This window comes from Lathyrus oleraceus, chromosome 1, assembly GCF_024323335.1.
Source record: "Lathyrus oleraceus cultivar Zhongwan6 chromosome 1, CAAS_Psat_ZW6_1.0, whole genome shotgun sequence".
Classification (NCBI taxonomy): domain Eukaryota; kingdom Viridiplantae; phylum Streptophyta; class Magnoliopsida; order Fabales; family Fabaceae; genus Lathyrus; species Lathyrus oleraceus.
Window position 1 is genome coordinate 118,813,420 of NC_066579.1, and position 20,171 is coordinate 118,833,590.

A 20,171-nucleotide genomic window follows, 5' to 3' on the forward strand; every position below is an offset into this window, starting at 1 on the left:
GGGTGGTATATTGTTGGTTGGTGGATTTTGAGAATTTTGGTTATTTGGCGCATTTAAATTCTCCATTCTCCTAGTGGATCTTCTCTTTGGTATGTGTTCATTGGTTTTGGCTACTTTACCACTTCTTAATAACATAAAACGAATTCTTTCAAAAGGGAGAAGATGACTAACCAACCAGAACCAGAAAATGAGGAAAATTTCACTTTTAAAAATCGTTAGCAATGTCCCACTGGACGTGCCAATCTGTTTACCGTGAAATTTTTTGTAAACAACCGTTGATCTTCCAATTTACTAAATTTGGTTACTTATAGGATCAATCAGGTTGATCTTAGGACATGTGCTAATTTTTGTTAAAGTGAATTCTAATGAACATAAACACTTCGACATTGTTTATAATAATAGTAATTCGTGAAAATACTCATAAAAGGAGACGAACAACATAAAGTAAAGAGAATGTTGTAAAAACGAAGATAAATGGAAACAAAGATAAATCCTTTAAATAAAGAGATGTTTTTGTAAAAAAAGATAAATTGAATTACTTCAAAGTAAATAAAAATGGTCTAAATAAAACGTACATTTCTCAATTTACTGTTTCTCTACACACGGATACTTGGTAAATTTTATAGATTTTGTACACACTTTGAACACACACGATCCTAGCACTAAGACCTTTTATTTATACTAATCGAAATAACCACTTCTAACGGTCTTTCTACCATATTGATACAAATGGTGCTTTTCCTGGATACAACTATCCACTATGCTCCACGTGCATTTTCAACAGTTAGATAAGAACAAGATTTCCCTCCTTTATTTGAATTTGAATCTCTCGTCGAACACGTCTTCAAACACTAAAAATATTTCTAAGTCCTTGCAGCATCTTAATCATCTCATCAAGGCATCTTCGACGAGAACTCCCAATATCTGATCTAGTCGAAACATCTTCATAGGGAACTTCATTCTCTTAATTCATATGGGCGTCGAAATTAGGAGGTAACACTGACATATGATTATTAATGCTTTACCAGACCTGTTACAAGTCCTATTAACTTATGTCTTAACTGATGAATGTGATTCTATTAATGAATTCATATGGATGCATGAATGAATGCTACTTTAATGATTATGTACTCGTAGGAAATGCTAATTGTAGCGGGGTATTCGTTACCTTTAGATTTATTAACTAAATCAAAAGTAAACCATACAAGTCGAGTCGCCACCGCACTTCTATTTATCCAAAGGAAAGGTTAGAAAGCGAACAAAAACCAAGAAGTTTTATCGAATCAAAAACTAATAAAAATGTCATAGATCGGGGTAAGGGGGTTGGTTATGCAATGGGAAGGTTTTAAGCACCCAAAACATCCTAGGTACTCCTAGAGAGCCCTTTTCACACTTATTGTAAGGTTGGTATTTTGTGAAAATTTATTTGTGCAAACATGATTGGAGAGATGAGAGAAGAATGTACAAATTATTTACAATTTTGTGTTTGAATGGATAAACCCATTGCTTACGTACCATCTTAAAAAAGATTAGGATCAAAACCTCGTAGTTCGGGGTAAAAACCTCAAGACAAGTTAGTGAATTGATTGGTTCAAAAGCCTTAAGGTCTTTTGTTATCCAAGGGAGAAAACTCAACCTAAAACCACAAATCCACCATGTGAGGATAACTTCAACATGCTAGTGAGGGGTTAACCCTATAATAAGCATGGAAGACTTATTGTCCATCACTAAGGATATAGGTGAGTATTACATCTACCTCAAGGATAACTCAAACCTAATAGCTAAAGGTTATGAAAAGTTTTTGATAAGAAAGTGGCCATTGAAACCACAAAAACATTTGAATGAGTTATATTTACCAATGAAAAGTATTTACAAAATATGGTCAAAGTTGACTTAAAGATTCAATTCAAAATGAGTGTTATGAAAAGAAAGTTTGAAAATCAAAAGCATAATGCTTAGGTTTCTAATGTTTGAAAACAAGTGTTAATGTTTGCACAAAAGTTTTGGCTTGGGTTAGAGTGGAGGGAAGAAGAAGAATGGCTAAAGTCCTAATCATACAAGAGATGAAGGATAAGAAACAAGACCACAAATGGAGTTCCTCTCTTGAGATCATATTCATGATCCAAGTAGCTCTCATCCTTTGGAATAAGCAAGCAAATAAGTGTATACTCAAGCAATCAATCAAGCAAACAAAGCTCTTTGGAATCCTCCAATGGCTCTTGTATCTTTAACTTTAGAAGCACATGACAATGGTTCTTCAATTTGGCTTAAATAGGAATCCCTAGCACAAAAGCACACACATCAAAAAGTTCCATAATGTAAACCAAGAATGGACAAGAGCGAGTTTAGAGATTTGGTCCTTCTAATCCATCTTCAACATTAAGGCCTTTTTACTCCATTTTGCATAGGGAATATCCTAGAATCTAAGTCCTTTTTGTCCATGTTTTCATTTGGTCCACAACAATCAAAACAAAAGCACATGCACGATAATATATACACAATTATGTGCTCAAGTGAGCAAAAGGAAATTTGCATTAACATAAACATGTGCTCAAATGACAAAGGGCAAAAGCAAATGAATAATATGTACAAGAATAGTAAATTGCATAAATGTAAAGTGCAAGAATTAAATGTTAATGGTTAATGGTTAGTGTTAGAGTTAGTGTGCTATAAGGCAATTTAGCGCTATGTTAAGCAATCGTAATTGGACTTATGTAGAAGTCAAAACTATCTGAGGCCGGTCAATAATAATGTAGGCAACAACACAAGTTAGAGATCTTGATTAGTGAATCAAGCTCCTACAACTTGCCATGCCAAAAAGAAGATGAGAAATGATCTTGTATTGATTGAGGTTCTTTGCTTGATTAGGAAGCAACATATCCTTAATGCAAAGCCATTCATTTGATATATGATCAAGATGAATTAGATTTGAATCAAGGAAGGTTAAACCTCCCATGTATCAAGGCTAACCACCAATCTTTAACTCATTGATCAAAAAAGAAAAAGAAAAAGAAAAAGAAGAAGAAGAAGAAGAAGAAGAAGAATAAAGTGCATTAATGGAAATGGAATGAAGTAATCAACAAGCATTGACCAAAGATATATGAGATCAAGGTCAAATAATAGTAAACAGAAGCAAGATAAAGATTAGAAGTCAAGAAACAAATAAAATATTTTTGGTATTTTTCAAAATTAAAATAATACTTGAATTAAAATAATAAAGAAAGGTCAAACTTCAAATTCACTTCAAATCAACTTTGAAAAGTCCAAGTTAGTTATCCTAAGTTCAACACAAACAAAGTTTGACAAAAAATTTCAGCATTTTTAGAAGTCAGAAACTATTTTTAATCAATTAAAAATGCATAAAAATGACCTAATTTAGTTAAAATCTCAAATCAATTAATAAATTGATGAGAATATTTTTCATAGATCTATCATCATTCAAAGAGGTTAGAAAAATATTTTTGTATTTTTTGAATATCAAAAACTATTTTAAGTGAATTAAAAATAACCAGAAAAGAGAAAATTCCTAAAAAATATCAAATGATAAAATAAAAAATATTAAAAATCATTTTAGAAACTAGAAATTAAAAGAAGAATAATGCAATTGGTCTCACATTTTTGGATCAATAATGAAGGAGATATGATTTTTTAAAATGAAATGGAATTAAAGAAATAAAAAGATGATTAAAATCAGAAATTAAAATAGCGAAAAGACGTGGAGCGTTGGATGCAGAGCTCATTATTTGAGCTGGGAAATCGCTTGGTCCACACATGCGCGCCTACCAAACGCTTCAGTCAATGCATCACACCTTGCCTTTAAACATGTCATAACATGGAACGGCTATGATTGAATCTAGAAAATAAAACGCACGGCTGTGATTCAATCTGGAGACCAGACGATGGTGTACACCACCGTCTTCTCCGGCTAACTTCCGTCGCCGGCCAAATTTGACGAGAATAAAAACTCCACCAAAAGCCACGATCCAGGTATCAAATGAAAGTTGGGGTGATGTACATCACCCTGTACCAACCAATTCAGCTCTAGGCTTCCATAGGAAGAGGAATCAGAGCTTGAATTTTGTGGTGTTCAACTGAAACTTGTTGGATTTCAACAATTCAAAGCTCAAAAGGATTGCCTCTATGAAGAGGACTTCAGACAACTTAACAACAACAAGAAACAAGCAATATTCAAGCAGATTCGAAGAAAATAAAATCTGAAGTAAACCTCTGAAATGGAGAGCTTGAGAGCACGATCTCTTGATGCTTAAGCTTGCAGTGTGTTCTATGGATTAAGGTGAGCAAGGCTTAGGAACTGTAGATCTAAAAATCAATCAAGGAAATTGAAGTTTAGATCTGAAAAATTTGAGAGAAAATGGTGAGTTCCTTTGAGTATGGTTGAGGAATGAATCGTGCAGCATGTAAGGCGCCTTCAGGTTGTTGAAATGAGAGGCCTGAAGCACTTATTTATAGCAAAGGATGGCTGAGTTCATGATCATTTCATGTGCATGGATGGAAAGGGCCTCTATGCATGGGCCTGTACAGGCGCATGGAGGGCCCAATTCCACTTGGATTTGCAAGCTTATACCAAATGAAATCAGAATGGACGTGCAGATTGTGTATGCTTAGCTCATGCAATGCATTTTTAATGAGTTTCCAAAACTGTACCAACTTGTTCATCCCTTCGAAAATGGCATTTCCAAAACTGAAATATAACCTTATGGGTAATGGTTGGAAAGCTTTTCATAAGGATCAATTGTTATGTTGACCAAAACTTCATTTGGAAACTTGGAAATTGGTGAAAAATAATCATGAAGTGTAGGGTGCAAAACATGTATATGTGAGAATTTCAAAAATGGCCAAACTTCAAGCCCTTCTGTTTCAGTGATGAAAGCTCCAAATGACAAAATCTTCAATATAAAAGTTGTATATCTTTTCAAGACAATCAATTTGGACTTAAATTTTGCATCATTTGGATTTTTGATGAAGAAGTTATGGGCACTTGAAGTTGGACTTTTTCACATTTCAATACCTTTGGCCCAAAGTGACTTATAATGTTTTGCATTATCACATGTATTTATTTTAGGATTTTGAAAATTTGTTCGACATAACAATTGAAGTATACATCTTAAACTTTCCAATTCATTTGATCCCACCTCAAATCATAAAAAATGAAGGAGTTATGTCCTTGGGAAGTTGACGCAAAATTAGGGTTTCAGTCAAAATGACCTATAATGTTTTGAAATGGATGATGACCTTCCAAGCTTTAAATCAATTTTTGATGAAAATTAAAGTTGTTCATAAGGTTCTTAAGAACATGTTTTCTCTTGGGGTCATCTTCATTTGACAAACACATTAAAAGTTAGGTCTCAATATACTTCAAAATAGTCAGATGAATTGACTGATCAACTTCTCAAGTCCACACCTCATATCTTGATGAATTGATGATTGAGGACACTCAAATAAGTTCAAATATGCATGAAATTATGAATGTAAGAATTTCCCTTGATTGTATTATATCATGGGTTGAGGTTGCTTCATGAGCAAGGCACAGTTGATGGACAAATGAATTAGGGTTTCCATGGGAAACAAGCCTCAAACCCTTTGGTTTGATTTGATAAAAATGATGAATTGAGATACTTGGGAGGCATATTTTATGAATGAGAGATTTGGGAACCATTTCCATGCTTGCTTTCATCTTCACTTGGCCATATCAATGCACATAGGATCTCCTAGAAGCTTTGGATCTTGTGACTGCTCAAGCTACAAACAAAAGATGTTAGTGACATATTTTTGTTCTTTTGGTTAGTAAATAAAATGATAAAAGCAATAATATACAATTCAAGCATGCTTGGTGATCTCAAACCAACTCACAAAAGTTCCCACCCTAGCGTAAGGAGCCAAGATGCTTATGATCCTTGAGGCAAGATGCAAATGCAATGTTATGATGCCATGAGGGATCTTAGGGTCAAAATTGGGGTCTTACACTAATACCATGATGTTTTCATGAAATTAGATAGAAGTCTAGGGTTGTTTTGCATGATTGTTAGCATGTATGCAATGATGGCTAGAAATGGTTAAAGTTGAATTAGTTTTAAAGTGTTTGGAATTGTTGTGATTACCATGCTTGTATTTGTAGCTTGGTGGTATGCAAAGGATTTCGTGACTCTCTCATGTGTGTTTGCTTTTGCAGGATAGCATGGCATGGAAGACTTTATCATGAATCATGGCTTGAAGAAACATAGTTAACTTGCACATAAAGTAAGCTTGGGATGTGAAGTCAAGGGAGAAAATGGAAGAATGAAGACAAAAAGAGAAATTAGGGTTAGTTTTAGAAACTAGGTTAGTTGATTTTGGTTAACTAATTGACCAAAAAGTCAACTTTTGGTCAAACCTTATTTTTTTGTAATTCTTTGCATGGACATTTGTAAACTTGGCATTTGTAAATGATATGAACAATTTTGAATGAAAATGATTCAATGCAAAATGCTTTAGTTTCAAATTGAAATTTCCCTCCAAAAGTTAAGTTTAGATCACCTTGAATTAATGCACTACGGACTTGAATCAATGGACTAGAATGAAAGTCATGAAACTTGCATTATGAGACAATATGAAACATGAAGCCATGGACTAGGAATGCACCAATGATCCTGAAACAAGGTCTTGGACCAAATGAATCATAAAACAAATAGACATGTAACAAGCCATGATCCACAGATGATTGATTCTAAACAAGGATAGCATGATGAAAAACATAATGACTAAATGTGTCTCATTCCATGAATTAGGCTTTCAGTCAACTACAAGATCAACAAACAAACCCCATGGTCACCAAATGTTAAACACCCACAATTAGGATTTCATGCTCAATCCAAGGTCACTAGTAAAATCACATGATGTGTGCTTCTAAAACAAGCAATATTCCCTCCCAAACAAGCCTAAAAACAAGTGGCCCAAATTTTTTATGAATTAACAATTAGGGTTTTCATTGCCACAAAGCAACCCACGTGATCTATAAGCATCAAAGATCAAGAACTAGGGTTTAGGCATAAGTGAATACCATAATTACAATCTCCATAACCTAGGGTCTCCATCAATATGAATTATGGTTTCATGGCTTTATTCCAACTTGATTGCGCCACCAAAGCCCCAGGGCAAACAACCTTTGAATCCATGGTGATTGTTTGGAAGTACTAACATGAATGAAGGATGTACATGTATTTGGCATGAATGTGGGCAAATGAATCTCAAGATATAGGTCAGATGAGAAGTGAAAAGGGGAGGGAAAATTTTGGGATATGACAAGAGTATCATAACATGATGCACTTTTGTGCCTTAGAATCAAACATGTTCAAATTTTCCTTAGTGCTCAACATAAAACAAGAACGTCTAAAAGGATGAAAATATGAAATGTTGGGTTTCTAATTCTTCTATAATTCATAGGGAGTCTTACCCAGAATAGGTCTTATACAGATCATGTTTTGAATGTACCATGTTGTGTACACTGCCTCAACCCAGAAGTGCTTAGCCAAATTAGTCTCATTGATCATAGTTCTGGCTATCTCTTGTAGAGTCTTATTCTTCCTCTCTACAAAACCATTTTTTTGGAATTCTAGTGCTGGAGAAATCATGGAAAATGCCATTTGCATAAAATAAAAAGAATTCAAAATCTTTATTTTCAAATTATCCACCATGATCACCTCTGACTTTGGCAATACTCAGATCCTTCTTATTTTGTACTTGGGGACAGAAGGTAGATAACATAGAATGTGACTCATCATTGTGTCTAAGAAACTTCACCCATGTCCATCTACTATAGCCATCAACAATGACTAGTCCATACTTCTTATCATTGATAGAAGTAGTTTTCACTGGTAGAAACAAGTCAATGTGAAGAAGTTCCAATGGTCTGAAGGTGAAAACAACATTTTTATCTTTGAAAGAAGTTTTATAAAACTTGCCTTTCTGACATGCTTCACAAAGAGCATCTAAAACAAACTTCAGATTTGTAGGCCTTTGACTAAATTAAGCTTATTTATCTGAGAATCCTCCTCATGCTAACATGGCTCAATCTTTTATGCCACATCCATTGCTCTTCATTTACAAACATAAGACATTTTAATTTTTGATTTTCCTAATCAGATAGTCTTACCTTATAAATGTTGTTATTCCTCTTTCCATTGAAAAGAACTAAGCCATCCTTTTGACTAACAACTTTATAGGAATTTTGATTGAAAATAATGTCATAACCATTGTCACTTAATTGACTTATGGACTTAAGGTTATGCATTAATCCTTAAACTAAAAGAACATTAGTAATGGAAGGGAGATAAAAATTACCTACTGTTCTGGAGAAAATGATCTTCCCTTTCTGATCACCTCTGAAACCAACGACGCATCCAGGCTTAAGTTCCAGGATTTGGAACATATGCCTTATTTTCGTCATGTGCCACGAGCATCCAGAGTCCAGGTACCATGAATGGTGTCTCAACTGCACTGCTAAGGATGTATGCAACATAAATTATCTTATCCTTAGGTACCCACAACTTTCTATGTCCTTTTTGGTTAGTCTTCCTAGAGTTTTTAACAAACTTGGGTTTCTGTGCAAGATATTTATACCTGTATGCATGGTAAAAACGGGAATGCATTTTTGCTTTAGCCTTAGGTTTTGAAAAGCTTTTACCTTTAGGCATTACACCATTTTGTTTAATAGAATGGACAAAATGGGACTGGTTTATCATCTTCTTCATAATCATAACCAATACCTCCTGTTCCATTTCTACTTACGCCATAAATCATTGAAGGCATTACACTTCTATTTAGGCTTCTAGCAAGAAATTCCTAAAAGGACTTGTCATACTTCTTTTTGACATTATCAGAACTTGTAGAGGCTTCTGAAAGATTTTTCATCTCATGTTTGGATTTCTTGCTTTGAAGCACAGAGTTATTGTTTTTCAAAATATATTTTTCTTCACTTAAACTTAAGAAGTCTTTCTTAAGCTTACAATGTGCTTTTGATTCAGATACATGAATCTTTTTCAGATCCTTGTATTTTTTCATAAGCTTTTGATACTTATCCAGAACTTCTGATAAACTAGATTCAAGTTTAGAACGAGAGAGTTCAGCAAATACCTCTTCAAAATCTTCTCGGCAGAAGCTTCTGTGCATACCATCAGCACCATATTAGCTCGCTCCTCCTCAGAATCGTCTTCTAAGGATTCTGAATCATCCCACGTGACCATCATATCCTTACTCTTTCCTCTAAAGTCCAACTTCTTAGGTATGTCTTTCTTTAGCTTGGAACATTCATTCTTGAAGTGGCCAGGCTCCTTGCACTCAAAGCAAATGATGTATTTGTTCGCTCCAGCTTTCTTGAATCTAGAAGTAGACTCAGAACGAGCACCTGTCCTTCTTTGTCCTCTAAATTTTCCTTGCCTTTTCTTCTAGAGTTGATTTACACGTATGGAGAGAAGATATAATTCATCTTCTTCTTCTGATTCCTCTTTAGAATCTTCATCTTCTTCTGCTTGAAGAGCTTTTGTCTTTTCATACTTTCCCTAAGACTTCATAGCAACAAATTTTCTCTTTCTCTTGGGATCATCATCCTCAAACTCAATTTCACGACTTCTTAAAGAACTAACGAGTTCTTCAAGAGAAGTGTTGTTCAAATCCTTTGATAACTTCAAATCAGTTACCATAGGTCTCCATCTTTTAGGTAGACTTTTGATAATCTTCTTCACACAATTAGCAGTAGAATACCCTTTATCCAGAACCTTAAGTCCTGGAACAAGAGTTTGAAACCTTGAGAACATGTTCTGAACAGTTTCATCGTCTTCCATCTCGAACGCTTTATATTTTTGAATCAAGGCAAGAGCCTTGGTTTCTTTGACTTGGGAGTACCCTTTGTGAGTCATCCTTAGAGAATCAAATATTGAATTTGCAGTATCTCTGTTTGTGATCTTTTCATGCTCAGTGTATGAAATGACATTCAACAAGATAGTTCTAGCTTTGTGATGATTTTTATAATCTTTCTTCAGTTGTTCCGCTATCACTCTTCTTTCTACTTTATTGTCACTTGCATCTACAAGGTGTATGTAGCCATCAACTACCATATCCCATAGATCAACTTCGTGACCTAGAAAGAAGCTTTATATTTTGTCTTTTCAGTAATGAAATTTATCTCTATAAAAAATAAGAGGCTTAGTGTTATAGTGATCTCTAGCATTTTCAAGAGCAACTGATGGTGGAATAGTAGCCATTGTGTTTCACACTGGATCTTTATCTAACACTGTTAAATGTTTGTTAATCTTATCAAGACCAGAACCGGAGTTCTGATGCCAATTGAAGGTGGTAAGAAACACAAGAAATAGGGGTTTGAATTGGGTTTCTAAAAATGAAAGCTTTTTAAAACCAACATAATTAAACAGTAAACATGAACAAGAAAAATAACACAATTATTTTTATGCCAGTTCACTAAACAAGAGTCTTCAAAACTTGAGAACGCAAAATCTTGAAGGCTTGATACACCTTCAGAGGTTCTTCTATCAGAGTCATAGTCAGAAGCTTTAGCACAAACGTTCATCAGAACAGTTGTCTAAGAGCGTCCTTAGAACTTGACATCAACTTGTAAAGCACGTTTGTATCTCTTCAGAGTCAGTGTGTGTTGATACATAATCTGATGACGTCATATGCCAGATCTTCAGAATCAGAATTTGTTAGCAAAAGTGGATTAAATTAGATGGAAAGAAATTAAATAATTAGAGGAAACGTAAGACCTAGAAAGACTACAAGAGAGACTATTTAGAAAGAATTTAAGATTAACGATTTGTATAGAAGTATGGTCATTGATAAAATATTATGGCGAAAATTGATCTTGTCGATCATCCCACATAATAAAATAAGGTTTAGTTGTTGTTGTATTGAATTATTTTATTAATATTAATAAATAAATAAATAAATAAAAGGAAAGAGAAGTTCTGCCAATAAAATTAGAGTGGTATAAAACCGTTAGAGTGGATTAAAAATATGTAAAACCGCAAAACAAAATATTTGTTTAAAAGAAGATATATTCGAATATATGGTATATTAGAATTAAGGGAGAAAAGTGGGTTATGTTAGGATAAAAAATTTAAAAACTGCATATACAAATAAAAGAATAAACATAAAAAAAAAAATAGACAGGTTATCAATGGAGCTATACACCCCATTATAATCAAGTTTAACAACCCTATTCTAGATGGTCCCAACAAACAAGACAAGACAATAGGATTTTTTGACACGGAATTAGGTTAAATAGACCACTCACATTCTCTTATATTGATCTACCTATGTTGGAAACTTCTTCCTACATTGTACTGTCCTTTTTGATGTTTACATGGGATATATAGTTTTTTTTTGGGGGTCCTTGCATGGATATAGAGAGTAACGCGTATTCAACTTGAGTTTTTATACTATCATCAAAACTCACCATCAATTTGTTGTATTACATTATTGGTTGACCTAGTATGTTCGTTGTCAAGTCACAATGTTTTGAAAAATATTCTATGTATCATAAAAAGAGATACATCTTATAAGGTGTAAAGACTTCAACTCAAGTCAAAACAAATGTGATTGGAAGACTATACTATTTGTACCAACAATAATCAAGCTATATTTTCGTATTTAAAAATTTATTGACTAAAGTCGTATCTGTATAGAAATTATATTTAAGTCTATGTGAGAATATGTTAAACCGTCAGCCAAGGTATTTTTTAAAGGTGACAATATGTTAAACCGTCAGCCAAGGGTCTATGGTCTGTCCAACTTGAAGTTCGGCTCGACGTTTGATAAAAATATCAATTTCATATTTTAAACAAGTTTATTAATTTAAATAGACTGGAATAAGATTTATAGAAAAATACATTAGATCTATAAGATCGGTATATATATATATATATATTATTAATTTTGTATTTTTAAATTTTTTAATACAATAATTTATTTTATTTTTAATTTCTTTTAACTATTTGGATATCAATATGTCTCTAATATTATAGTATTACATACAGTCTCACTATTCTCATTCTCATGTCATTCTCAATTAGAATTAGAAAGTTAATAATTATAAATATTTAAAAAAACACAACCGACATATTATATCTCTTTAATTATCAAGAATTTAAAAAGACAAACTCTTTAATTAAATCCTATCAATTTTTTTCAAATTTATTACAAATGATAAACTATTCTTTTGTTTTATTTGTTTTTTATTACTAACTAAATCATTATTTATATGGTCAGAGAGAATAGTCTAATAAAAAAATTTCAAACAACTCCAAATTATCAAGAGGTAACCGAAATGGGCGGATATACACAAGGATATACACAAGGATGAGGCATGAGTTGGGCATGGGTCATATTCAAGTATAGGTGTAATATGTGTCATCTCAAAGTTGCACTGCTACTAATAATATATTTTATAACAAAACTTTTATCTCACTCAATCAAAAACCGAGGTAAAATGTAAAGGTCCGTCATGTTTTATTTATTTATTTTAATAAATACCACATATTCCTTTGATTTCTAAATGTGAGTGCAACTTTCTGTTTAGATGTGTTTTATATGATGTTAAAACTATGATACTTTAGCGTTCATGTACATTGGACAGTATCAACTGAGTCTAGTCGTGCATTTTTGAATTAGGAAGCATGATAACATGATTGGAAATGGTTTAGGAAAGATTTATGCATCAAAAAACTATTTTGTGCATCAAAAATTCATTTTTGGATGGAAAACCGCCTTTACGTAGACACATACACTTTACAGGTCGACCTATAGAGGAAAACTTGTCTATAGATCGACACATTCGATTATAGGTCGACCTATAAAAGAATTTTTTTAACTATAAGTCGACACATATGATGTATAGATCGACACCCATGTTGCATTATTGAAGCATGTAGGTTCTAACTCATGTGTCGCATCTTCAAGTCGACACATAGGCAACACACAACATGTACAGGTCGACACATGACTTGTATAAGTTGACCTATAGATCAAATATCTTGAAAATTTGCTTTTTCTTTCTATTCCTTTTGCATTCCTTTTGCTTCTAACATGTTTACATATATATATATATATATATATATATATATATATATATATATATATATATATATATATATATATATATATATACTTGGTACATGCATCATCATCTAGCAAGGTTTCTAGTGAGTAAAGCCTATGTGAAATCAGGATATTAAAGCATTCTCATCATTTTGAACCTCTCTTCTATGCATACACACAATCAAACTACATATAATCATTTTTGGATTGAGTTCCATCTAGATTACAGTTGATAACGACCAATTAGGTTGATTGTACCATTGATATTGTGTTGAGAACTTTGAGGATTTCAAATCAGAAAACCAAGGTGGAGTTTTCCTCAAGATCATTAGGGTTTAAAGGTTTTGGACAAGATTACGCAATCTGAACCGACCGAGTGAGTTCTTTGAAGAACGGGAGGTTCTTGGGCAAAGGAGTATCGTTGGACGGTGGATCGCATTCGTAAATATTGGGTTTCAATAAGTGTGCGTTTGGAATTAATTCGACCTAATGTAAGCTTTGAAGAATAAGGGGTTTCGTTCAAAGAAGTAGCCTAAGAACAGTGAATTGAAGCGACATTGTTGGTTACTTGATCAATCTTTGATCAAGGGTTTTAGAGGTGGTAGAATCAACATCAAGCATATGGTTTATAGGGTTAGATTTCTACATGTCTTGTATTTGCACATTTTCAAAGTATGATATAATATAGTATCTCAATTCGAATTCGAACTGAGGGTAGACGTACGCATAACGAGGTCGATTGGAGAATTGCCTTAATAAATCCTTGTGTACTCTCTCTTTCTCTCTCTCTCTCTCTCTCTCTATCTCTCTCTTATTTTCAATTTGCAAATTTTCGATTGCATTGATCGTTTGATCAATTTTGTTTGGATCATAATTTTGAACACATTTTGAAATTGGTGTTGTTGTGTAGATCACAAACCATTTGCTTGTGATTTAATTTCTAGAACAACAATACCATATAGAATTCCAAACATTATTGATTGCACACTAAGTGTTTGACAAATTGTCTCACTTGTATTTTTTTGTGAATTATCATTGAAGATAGACTTTTTCGTATTACTTAGCATTCAACTAGTTATGATTAGTTGTTTTTGATCGATTTGTGAATCATTATCATACGATTGCCTTTAATATGCATATCCGAGCTTTTTGATAGAGGGTTTAGTTAGACGATTTTTGATCCGTAATATTTGTAACTTGCTTCCACGCCATAATTTTTTAAAACCTATTTTTTGTCAAGTTTGTTTTAACTCGGGATCTATTCAACCCCCCCCCCCCCCCCCTCTCTCTAGATCTAGGCATATCGTATAACAAGTGGTATCACGAGCTCCAGCTATTTCCGTGCTTAAGATTTTCTTATTAGATAATAGCTACTGAACCTAAAGGGACGTACAATAGGGAACAAATTTTCACCGGTGAAAATTATGGCTATTGGAAAGCTTGTATGCGTATCCATATTAACTCAGTTGATAAAGGTGTATGGGACGTCATCATCAGTGGTCCTCATGAAATTACTATGACCAATGGTGAAGGCGTCGTCATACCAAAATTGGAAAATCAATTGAATAATAATGATAATAAATTGTGGTCTCACGATTGGAAAGCACAAAACATTCTTATATTTGCACTCGGTGTTGATGAATTTTGTCGCGTTTCCCATTGTGAAACTACCAAGTCTATGTGAGACGCGTTACAAGTTACCCATGAGGGAACTAACATGGTCAAACAAGCTAGGATCAACATATTGAATCAAAAGTTTGAACTCTTTCGTATGAAGCATGGTGAAACCATTGCCGAAATGCGAAAGAGGTTCACACATCTTATTAACTCATTGAATGCTCTAGGTAAGCCTATTTCAAATGATATTTCTACTAATAAGGTTTTAAGATGTCTTAATAGGGAATGGAAACCCAAGGTCACCGCAATCAAAGAGGCGAATTATCTTAAAGTAGTTGATCTCACTACTTTGTTTGACAAATTGGAAGAACATGAGTAAGAACTCATTTGCTTATAAAAACACGAAAAAGAGCACGAGAAGATGTCAAGAAGGAGAAAGGTGATTATGAAACAAAAGATGACAAGTATTCCAATGAAGAAGATATGAGTTTGTTCATAAATTTTTTTAATAGATACATGTGGAAGCATGGAGATAAGTACTCAGAAAAGAACCAAAGTAAATCAAGAAAGCTATCTAACTCCTCAAAGGAATGTGAGAATAAGAAGGATAATCCTAGAAGTTCATGCTATAATTATGGTAAAGAGGGTCATTATAGGACGGAGTGTCCTATGAAGAATAAAGATAATTATAAAGGCCATCACAAGAGATCTAGCAAGTCTAGAAGAGTATATGTTGCTTGGGAGAGCGAGATCGATTCCTCAAGTGATGAAAGCTCAACTTCAAGTGTAGAATCGGCTCAGATTTGCCTCATGGAAAATGGAAAGAAGAAGAAAAAGGTTGTAAGTCACTCTAAGCTTGATACTACTCATGACTTATCTTATTCTCAATTACAAGGATCTTTTGAAAATCTACAAAGATAAACCATATATGCTTTCAAAAAGCTAGCTTCAAATAAAGGGATATTTTCTCATTTATAAGCTAAAATTTTGGAAAATGAAAAGAATATGGAAGCTCTAATGCAATATATGCAAGATATTCTAAAAGATAAGAGTGAGGATGACAAACATTCATGGTTTGGTTATGAAACTTGTTACATTTGGAAAAAGGAGTGAAGGACTCTTAAAGCCAAGTTGGATAAGGCTCTGCAACATAAGGTTACTTTTGCTATTGGTACTTATAAGTATGATATGCCTTCTCATAATCCTTATAGAAGGTATAGTTTTTGTGAAAAGGATCCTAATAGAAAAAGCTCATCTTCTCATAACTTGTATTGTCATTATTGTTACAAAATGGGTCACACTATTGCAAAATGCAAATTTAGGAGACTTTTTGTTCCTAAAGGAGCCTTTCAATGGTTGCCTAAATGCAACCAAGGTTTCATTAATCATCAAGGACCCAATGAAGATTGGGTACCTAACATTATTCGTTGATCTTCCAGGATACATGTCTTGACTCTATGAAAAGAGTATGAGATCTCATTTATGGAGGCTCAAGGCATAATACGCGTGACATTTCCTTATTGTTTTGACAATGTGGCAAGAAAGATAGACTGTGTTACCAAGGAGGTTAACTTTTAGTGTTTTTTTAATTGGTAAAAGTGTGTTGATTATTATTAATGTTTTCTATCCAAGAACTGTCAGAAAAGGTATTGTGTTTCATGATGTAAGTTATCTTCAACAAGGCATACTCAAGTTCATCAAATTAGGGATTGATCAACCTAAGATGATAAAACACGAGGAGGAGTAAGATAATCGTCATGATTGAACAAGATTGAAAGTCCAATTATATGGATGATCATCAAGTCAATGAGACTCTTGGATACATTATTAATCACACTTTCAAATACTTTGGCAAAGAGAAATTAGTGAGAGCGTTTGTTGTTCATTTGAGTTTGTGGCATGTTTTGCATTCATTTCAACTTTCGTTCAAGAGTTCCTTGTGGAACGCTATTGCATCCTCCGTCATTCATATGGTGAGGTAATATCATTTCAATCCTTTCCTTACTTTGTAAGTAAGTTATTATTTTACCTTTTTATTTCTCAAAGGTATGTGATATTGTGTGTATGATGTATGTCATAAGTCTTCACTTTCAAAAAATTCAAATGTGACCTTTGTGTTGTTTCATTTTACATGTTTATAGTGACCTTATTCTAAATGTCTTCACATTTGATCTATATCTTTTACCATTTCATGCTTACATTTATGTGTTTGCATGTTATTAGCTAGAAAATCATAAAAAACAATCATATGCATAAGTCGCTCATCAATTAGTCATGAATGAGTCAAATTGAGTCCTCCAAAGTCACTCCAAATTCATAAATGTCATATTTTTCAAGTTTTGTACATTATGTGTTGACATGTAATTCGTATAGGTCGACACATAAAATCAAATTTTTGAATTTTTCAAAATTCCTTCAGTATGTGTCAACACATGTATTGGATAAGTCGACACATAAAATAATTTTTTGAATTCTTTGGCATTCGATTTAGTATGTGCCGACATATGATCCTGATAGGTTGACACATGCGTCCAGAGGTTGACCTATAACCTTTCATTTGGTCAATTTCTTTTCATTTCCTTCACTCTCATCATGCATCTGAATCCCCAAATCTCTTAACTTTGTCTTGAACCTTAAAACTCATTCAATTTACATTAAAGATTGCTTGTTTCATTCATCCCATATCATTAACATTCTTATTTTTATCAAATCATTTGCATTATTCATCAATTTCTCTCATTTCCCTTTAAAAACCCTATTTCACCCCAACTCACAAAAACTCTGAATTGTCACTTGTTTGTGTCTCATCTACACTTCTTTATGTGTTTCCTTGATTGTGTGTCTTGTTTATGTGTGTGAGTATTCATTAATCTCTCATACTTATTCACTTTTCATTCAAACATTTCATCAAACACTTGGAGTGCACACTTTATTTCAATAATTTCCATGGCTCCTAAGCTCTCTAAGAGTAAAGATGATGCCAAAGGCAAAATTAAGGCCAATTCATCTTCAACTATTGTATAAACTACACTTTCTTGATTTTTAGAAGGTGTGCTACAGAGTTTGAAATAAAAACATAAATATAGGCTTGTAGTGAAAAGATATGTGCGGAAGGCAAGTGTGGTTGTTGGTTTAGACATCCTTGTAGTGGATGACCTTGTTACACATCAACATATTGACTATTTTATGCAGCTTGCTCAAGACTACAATGAAGACCTCATCCATATCTTTTACTCTGGGTTACATGCTAAGAACGGTACTTGCTTCAAGTTCACTATTGGTAATGTTGTTTATGAATTTACTGATGAACAGTGGAAATCTGTTTCTGGTATTATTGTTGTTGATGCTGATGATGATGATGAAGCTGGCTTATTTGTGACATATACTTACATTCATATTCACTTTAAGTGGAAAGTTAATGTGAAAGAGCTACTTAAACCTCCTCGTGATGAAAACTGTTATGATGCCATTACCACTGGGCAGTTGTAAATGGTCCCTAGAATTCTGTTATGGCTAGTTTCTCATGTCTTGCATCCTAAAAATGGAGGATTCTCTCGTATTGATTTTTATAAAATTCATTTGGTATACATTCTGTTGAAAAAAATCAAGATCAATTGGACTCACTATCTTGTCTCTCATATGTTTGCTATCAAAGATTGCAACAAAGGAATATCCTTTTGCTATCTCTCAATGATAACTAAAATTTTGAATTACTTCAACATCGACATGCCTAATCTCACATACAAATCTCATGGATATGCTCAAGAGTTTTCTCAACGAACCCTTACTAACTTGGGGTATTTTTGGGACATAAACCATCGAGCATATTACTTTTGTGCAAGTAAAAATGGTAGAAAAATTTATAACTTTGATGATCCTGCTGAGTTTGGTGATGTTGTAGCTGAAGCTCATATGGATGATGAGAAACATATGGGAGTTCCTCATGATGTTTCGGAGGGAGATACTGTAATTGAAGATGCTCATCATGTATATGTTCATAGGAGTAATTTTGGTACAGGTTTTGGTGGTGCGGACACGTCCTCAATAATGACTATGCTCTAGAATATGCAGTTAAGGAAAAATGAAAGGTATGTGGAAGATTGTCAAAGGTGAGATGCCTTTGAAGCTGCTCAAATGGATAGGTTCTGTTTGATGCAGGAACACATGACTACTCAGGATGCTAATTTTAAAATTGTTGCTTCCTATGTAACTAAAAGCCTTGTGTCTATGTAGAATGACATGGATGTGAATCATGCTGCCACTATTGCCAAGATAAACCATATGATCACGTCTGAGAATGAAAACCATCATCATTATATGAGCTTTTACCAAGAGATGTGTGAATTATTGGACTATCAATATGGTAATGATAGTCAAGGCCGGTATAAGGGTATAAATGGGTGCCAATGGGACGAGGAAGAAGATGATGTGTTGTTAAATAAAGTGTTCTGATGTTGTCTTGGATTGTGTCTTTTTGGTCTCATGTGTCATTATGCATTTTGTTGAGTTATACTTTGAGTCCTTATGCATTGCGTCTGTTGATTGGTTTGTTTTGCCTTGGTTATGTATTAATAATATTACTTATTCGTTTGAACTTGTGACAATGGTTGTGTACTATGTCTACTATTTTAGATGTTTAATGTGTAATGTTGGTTTATTTATTAATTTTGTGTATTCTCATGTATGATGAGTCACATGCACGTCTTATTATTGCAATTTCCTTTGTATCGTATATCATATATGTGACTTGATACTGCTAATAGCTTGCTCAGTTTCTTTTTGATGTTTTCAAAGTGGGGAAATTATTTAACGCTATGATGCATACATTCAAGGGGAGCCTTTCATGGACACGAGACACATTGTCTCAAGTTTTGCCATCAGAAAAAAGAGGGAATATGTGAGTGCAAATTTCCATTTAGATGTATTTTGTTTGATGTAAAAACTAGGATACTTTAGCATTTATGTACATTGGACAGTGGTATCTGAGTCTATTTGTAAATTTTTGCATTAGGAAGCATGACAACATGATTGGAAATGGTTTAGGGAAGATTTATGCATCAAGAAACTGTTTTGTGCAACAAAAATTCACTTTTGGGTGGAAAACTGCCTATAGGTAGACACATACACTTTATAGGTCGACCTATAGAAGAAAAATGGTCTACAGGTTAACATATACGATTATAGGTCGACCTATAGAGGAATGTTTTAACTACGGGTCGACACATACAATGCATAGGTCGATACCCATGTTGCATTATTGAAGCCTGTAGGTTTTAACTCATGTGCCGCCTCTTCAATGTCGCAACCTGAAAAAGGAGATGCGAAAAAACAACCGGCGAGAAAGAAATGACAGAAGAGTCGCCACCGTGCGTTATTTATCCCAAAGGAGGGAAAGGAAACGCTCGAAGTAAACCTGGAAAAGGGAAAGGAAAAGACAAGGTCTCGCAACC